General features: G+C 49.6%; 1 long non-coding RNA gene across 25 annotated transcripts; it reads right to left on the reverse strand.

Annotated features, from left to right (window-relative positions):
- Window positions 1–659: 659 nt before the first annotated feature.
- LOC127917943 (uncharacterized) lies at window positions 660–5,873 on the reverse strand. Of its 25 annotated transcripts, none has more exons than XR_008098088.1 (6): window positions 4,251–5,873; window positions 3,113–4,165; window positions 2,345–2,440; window positions 1,884–2,011; window positions 1,457–1,616; window positions 660–1,326 (listed from the first exon to the last, which is right to left on the reverse strand). It is a non-coding gene; the product is annotated as an uncharacterized LOC127917943 (long non-coding RNA). The 25 variants fall into 25 exon arrangements; XR_008098093.1 differs by adding an exon at window positions 1,646–1,709 and having other exon boundaries at window positions 1,457–1,584; window positions 3,113–5,873; XR_008098094.1 differs by adding an exon at window positions 1,646–1,806 and having other exon boundaries at window positions 1,457–1,552; window positions 3,113–5,873.
- Window positions 5,874–7,111: the final 1,238 nt, after the last annotated feature.

Consider the following 7,111-nt stretch of genomic DNA (forward strand, 5'->3'; position numbering starts at 1 on the left):
TACAACAAAAATACATTCTCTCATCTGTAGGCCTACAACAAAAATACATTCTCTCATCTCATCTGTCCTAAAACAAAAATACATTCTCTCATCTCATCTGTCCTAAAACAAAAATACATTCTCTCATCTGTCCTAAAACAAAAATACATTCTCTCATCTCATCTGTAGGCCTACAACAAAAATACATTCTCTCATCTGTAGGCCTACAACAAAAATACATTCTCTCATCTGTAGGCCTACAACAAAAATACATTCTCTCATCTGTAGGCCTACAACAAAAATACATTCTCTCATCTGTAGGCCTACAACAAAAATACATTCTCTCATCTGTAGGCCTACAACAAAAATACATTCTCTCATCTGTAGGCCTACAACAAAAATACATTCTCTCATCTCATCTGTAGGCTAAAACAAAAATACATTCTCTCATCTCATCTGTGTCCTAACAACAAAAATACATTCTCTCATCTGTAGGCCTACAACAAAAATACATTCTCATCTCATCTGTAGGCCTACAACAAAAATACATTCTCTCATCTGTAGGCCTACAACAAAAATACATTCTCATCTCATCTGTAGGCCTACAACAAAACTACATTCTCATCTCATCTGTAGGAAAAATCTTTGGAACAAACACAAAGTTTCATCATATTCTTAAAAAAAAAAAAAAACATATTTTATTAATTTGTTTGTTTGCCAAGTCTTCATTTTTTTGGGAGAGAAACCATAACAAACCAGGTAACGCATCAGAGGGAATCACAGTCAAATCACATTTGGTTTGTCACATACACATATTTAGCAAAAATGGTTGTGCACCCTCACCATGGTAACGCGTCAGAGAGAATCACAGTGCACCAGAAGTAGTATTACCAGTTTAATTAAAGGGGACATTCCACCACTGTTAAACCTCATTCATCATCTCCAGTATACAACTTAGTTTGTCCCAAATGGCATCCCTTATATTTAACCGGGCAAGTCTGTTAAGAACACATTCTTATTTACAATGATGGCCTAGGAACAGTGGGTTAAACTGCCTTGTTTGGGGGCAGAACGACAGATTTTTACCTCGTCAGCTCGGGGGATCCAATCTAGCAACCTTTCGATTACTAGCCCAACTCTAACCACTAGGCTGCCTGCCGCCCCTACACTCTAACCACTAGGCTACCTGCCGCCCCTACACTCTAACCACTAGGCTACCTGCCGCCCCTACACTCTAACCACTAGGCTACCCTGCCGCCCCTACACTCTAACCACTAGGCTACCTGCCGCCCCTACACTCTAACCACTAGGCTACCTGCCGCCCCTACACTCTAACCACTAGGCTACCTGCCGCCCCTACACTCTAACCACTAGGCTACCCTGCCGCCCCTACACTCTAACCACTAGGCTACCTGCCGCCCCTACACTCTAACCACTAGGCTACCCTGCCGCCCCTACACTCTAACCACTAGGCTACCTGCCGCCCCTACACTCTAACCACTAGGCTACCTGCCGCCCCTACACTCTAACCACTAGGCTACCTGCCGCCCCTACACTCTAACCACTAGGCTACCTGCCGCCCCTACACTCTAACCACTAGGCTACCTGCCGCCCCTACACTCTAACCACTAGGCTACCTGCCCCTACACTCTAACCACTAGGCTACCTGCCGCCCCTACACTCTAACCACTAGGCTACCTGCCGCCCCTACACTCTAACCACTAGGCTACCTGCCGCCCCTACACTCTAACCACTAGGCTACCCTGCCGCCCCTACACTCTAACCACTAGGCTACCTGCCGCCCCTACACTCTAACCACTAGGCTACCTGCCTACACTCCCCTAGGCACTACACTCTAACCACTAGGCTACCCTGCCGCCCCTACACTCTAACCACTGGGCTACCTGCCGCCCCTCCACTCTAACCACTAGGCTACCTGCCGCCCCTCCACTCTAACCACTAGGCTACCTGCCGCCCCTACACTCTAACCACTAGGCTACCTGCCGCCCCTACACTCTAACCACTAGGCTACCTGCCGCCCCTACACTCTAACCACTAGGCTAGCCCCTACACTCTAACCACTAGGCCCTGCCGCCCCTACACTCTAACCACTAGGCTACCTAGGCTACCTGCCGCCCCTACACTCTAACCACTAGGCTACCTGCCGCCCCTACACTCTAACCACTAGGCTACCTGCCGCCCCTACACTCTAACCACTCTAACCACTAGGCTACCTGCCGCCCCTACACTCTAACCACTAACCTGCCGCCCCCTACACTCTAACCACTAGGCTACCTGCCGCCCCTACACTCTAACCACTAGGCTATTTTCCCTGCCGCCCCCTACACTCTAACCACTAGGCTACCTGCCGCCCCTACACTCTAACCACTAGGCTACCTGCCGCCCCTACACTCTAACCACTAGGCTGCCTGCCGCCCCTACACTCTAACCACTAGGCTACCTGCCGCCCCTACACTCTAACCACTAGGCTGCCTGCCGAACACTCTAACCACTAGGCTAACACTCTAACCAAGGCTTTAAAACCACTAGGCTACCTTTTGCCCTACACTCTAACCACAGGCTACCTGCCGCCCCTACACTCTAACCACTAGGCTACCTGCCGCCTCTACACTCTAACCACTAGGCTACCTGCCGCCCCTACACTCTAACCACTAGGCTACCTGCCGCCCTACACTCTAACCACTAGGCTGCCTGCCGCCCCTACACTCTAACCACTAGGCACCCTCGCCCTACACTCTAACCACTAGGCTGCCTGCCGCCCCTACACTCTAACCCTAGGCTACCTGCCGCCCCTACACTCTAACCACTAGGCTACCTGCCGCCCCTACACTCTAACCAACCTGCCACCTCTACACTCTAACCACTAGGCTACCTGCCGCCCTACACTCTAACCACTAGGCTACCCTGCTGCCCCTACACTCTAACCACTAGGCTACCTGCCGCCCTACACTCTAACCACTAGGCTGCCTGCCGCCCTACACTCTAACCCTAGGCTACACTCTAACCACTAGGCTGCCTGCCGCCCCTCCACTCTAACCACTAGGCTGCCTGCCGCCCCTCCACTCTAACCACTAGGCTGCCTGCCGCCCCTACACTCTAACCACTAGGCTACCTGCCGCCCCTACACTCTAACCACTAGGCTACCTGCCGCCCCTACACTCTAACCACTAGGCTGCCTGCCGCCCCTATATAGACCACAACTTACGGAAAAGTGGTTGAATTCCACTAAATGAAAAAATAAGAGATTTTTTTTTTTTTAAAGACAGATATTTAATCATTCAATCTACGCAATTAGAAACCAACCAACCTCAGGACAGGTGGGAAAGAATGAACCTATTCATGAACAATTAAACAAATTGACAATTTAAAACATCATTTTGTCACAAACAAACATAAAACATCCTTCAGGCCATTGGTTACATGAGAGGGACCAATGAGGCGATAGCCCTTTTATGTTAAACAATGGAGTCCCATCTGTCCCAGCGTTCATCCCAAACGGCACCCTCTGCACTATTTTTGACCAAGGCCCTATATGGCTTACCCTCTAGGCCCTGGTCAAAAGTAGTGCACTACATAGGGAATCGGGTGCCATTTGGGACGAACACTCAAACAGGCGATTTCCTTAAATTGAAAATGACAACAGCTGGATATCGCCATGTTTAAACTCTTTCTGAATGCAGGAAGTAGAAATAGTTTTTTTATTTACGATTACCATATGAAACTCAAGTGCTTAACTTAACCTTTTTTTTTAAGTAACCTTGTAAAAAGAAAAAAAAGGCATTATGTGTGTTGCCTTCCAACGAGACAAGCTGAGCTCCACATCACCATGGAAACAGAATGTTGTGGCACCCTATTCCCTACAGAGGTTCTGGTCAAATATAGTGCACACTGCACTATATAGGGAATAGGACAGGGTGTCAGAATAAAACTAACAGGAACCTGGGCCCCTACCCTCCTCTAGGTTTTATCTCCAACCCTGTTCCTGGAGAGATACCCTCCTGTAGGTTTTAACTCCAACCCTGTTCCTGGAGAGATGCCCTCCTGTAGGTTCTCTCCAGGAACAGGGTTGGAATTAAAACCTACAGGAGGGTATCTCTCCAGGAACAGGGTTGGAGTTAAAACCTACAGGAGGGTAGCTCTCCAGGAACAGGGTTGGAGTTAAAACCTACAGGAGGGTATCTCTCCAGGAACAGGGTTGGAGTTAAAACCTACAGGAGGTATCTCTCCAGGAACAGGGTTGGAGTTAAAACCTACAGGAGGGTAGCTCTCCAGGAACAGAGTGATTACATTTATCACCACTGACCCCCATAACAGAATCATATCAACCCTCTCTAGTTATTACCACTGACCCCCATAACAGACAAACACACAACCTCTTCCCTTCAATATGAATTACCCTCATTATATATATATTTAGAAACTGGGTGATTCGAGCCCTGAATGCTTATTGGCTGATAGCCGTGGTATATTAGACCGTATACCACGGGTATGACAACATTACGCTGTTAACCAGTTTATAATAGCAATAATGCTACTCGGGGGTTTGTGGATTTAAAAAAAAATATATATTTTATTTATTTAACCATTATTTAACCAGGCAAGTCAGTTAATAAGAACAAATTCTTATTTACAAAGACGGCCTAGGAACAGTGGGTTAACTGCCTTGTTCAGAACGACAGCTCGGGGATTTGATCTTCGCAACCTTTCGGTTTCTGTCCCAACGCTGTAACCACTAGGCGACTCCGCGATGCGTCATGCATGAAGAACAGCCCTCAGCCGTGGTATATTGGCCATATACCACACCCCCTCTGGCCTTATTGCTTAAACATACCACTTTAATTAAGACATTAGGAGAAACCATCCAATATTATACAGAACTTGGTCTGCGTCTCCATTGGTAACCCATTCCCTGTATAGTGCACTGCTGTTGACCAGAGCTCTATGGGGCTTCCTACGGTCCCGGGTCAAAAGTAGTTCACTATAATATAGGGAATAGTGAGCCTTTTGAGACACACACATTAAGACATTGGTTTGTCTGGCTCACAGATGGCTGCCTGTTGCTATGATACTGCGGGCTACACTGGCATCCTTCCCGTTGCTATGATACTGCGGGCTACGCTGGCATCCATCCCGTTGCTATGATACTGCGGGCTACGCTGGCATCCATCCCGTTGCTATGATACTGCGGGCTACGCTGGCATCCTTCCCGTTGCTATGATACTGCGGGCTACGCTGGCATCCTTCCCGTTGCTATGATACTGCGGGCTACGCTGGCATCCATCCCGTTGCTATGATACTGCGGGCTACGCTGGCATCCATCCCGTTGCTATGATACTGCGGGCTACGCTGGCATCCTTCCCGTTGCTATGATACTGCGGGCTACGCTGGCATCCTTCCCGTTGCTATGATACTGCGGGCTACGCTGGCATCCTTCCCGTTGCTATGATACTGCGGGCTACGCTGGCATCCATCCCGTTGCTATGATACTGCGGGCTACGCTGGCATCCATCCCGTTGCTATGATACTGCGGGCTACGCTGGCATCCTTCCCGTTGCTATGATACTGCGGGCTACGCTGGCATCCTTCCCGTTGCTATGATACTGCGGGCTACGCTGGCATCCATCCCGTTGCTATGATACTGCGGGCTACGCTGGCATCCTTCCCGTTGCTATGATACTGCGGGCTACGCTGGCATCCTTCCCGTTGCTATGATACTGCGGGCTACGCTGGCATCCTTCCCGTTGCTATGATACTGCGGGCTACGCTGGCATCCTTCCGTTGCTATGATACTGCGGGCTACGCTGGCATCCTTCCCGTTGCTATGATACTGCGGGCTACGCTGGCATCCATCCCGTTGCTATGATACTGCGGGCTCCGCTAGGGACTCTCATTCCGTTGCTATGATACACTACCCCATAGGGACTCTGAAGTAGTGCACTACCCCATAGGGACTCTGGTCAGAAGTAGTGCACTACCCCATAGGGACTCTGGTCAGAAGTAGTGCACTACCCCATAGGGACTCTGGTCAGAAGTAGTGCACTACCCCATAGGGACTCTGGTCAGAAGTAGTGCGCTACCCCATAGGGACTCTGGTCAGAAGTAGTGCGCTACCCCATAGGGACTCTGGTCAGAAGTAGTGCACTACCCCATAGGGACTCTGAAGTAGTGCACTACCCCATAGGGACTCTGAAGTAGTGCACTACCCCATAGGGACTCTGAAGTAGTGCACTACCCCATAGGGACTCTGAAGTAGTGCACTACCCCATAGGGACTCTGAAGTAGTGCACTACCCCATAGGGACTCTGAAGTAGTGCACTACCCCATAGGGACTCTGAAGTAGTGCACTACCCCATAGGGACTCTGAAGTAGTGCACTACCCCATAGGGACTCTGAAGTAGTGCACTACCCCATAGGGACTCTGAAGTAGTGCACTACCCCATAGGGACTCTGAAGTAGTGCACTACCCCATAGGGACTCTGAAGTAGTGCACTACCCCATAGGGACTCTGAAGTAGTGCACTACCCCATAGGGACTCTGAAGTAGTGCACTACCCCATAGGGACTCTGAAGTAGTGCACTACCCCATAGGGACTCTGAAGTAGTGCACTACCCCATAGGGACTCTGAAGTAGTGCACTACCCCATAGGGACTCTGAAGTAGTGCACTACCCCATAGGGACTCTGAAGTAGTGCACTACCCCATAGGGACTCTGAAGTAGTGCACTACCCCATAGGGACTCAGAAGTAGTGCACTACCCCATAGGGACTCAGAAGTAGTGCACTACCCCATAGGGACTCAGAAGTAGTGCACTACCCCATAGGGACTCAGAAGTAGTGCACTACCCCATAGGGACTCTGAAGTAGTGCACTACCCCATAGGGACTCTGAAGTAGTGCACTACCCCATAGGGACTCTGAAGTAGTGCACTACCCCATAGGGACTCAGAAGTAGTGCACTACCCCATAGGGACTCTAGAAGTAGTGCACTACCCCATAGGGACTCAGAAGTAGTGCACTACCCCATAGGGACTCAGAAGTAGTGCACTACCCCATAGGGACTCAGAAGTAGTGCACTACCCCATAGGGACTCAGAAGTAGTGCACTACCCCATAGG

This window comes from Oncorhynchus keta, unplaced genomic scaffold, assembly GCF_023373465.1.
Source record: "Oncorhynchus keta strain PuntledgeMale-10-30-2019 unplaced genomic scaffold, Oket_V2 Un_contig_1249_pilon_pilon, whole genome shotgun sequence".
NCBI classification, from domain to species: Eukaryota; Metazoa; Chordata; class Actinopteri; order Salmoniformes; family Salmonidae; genus Oncorhynchus; species Oncorhynchus keta.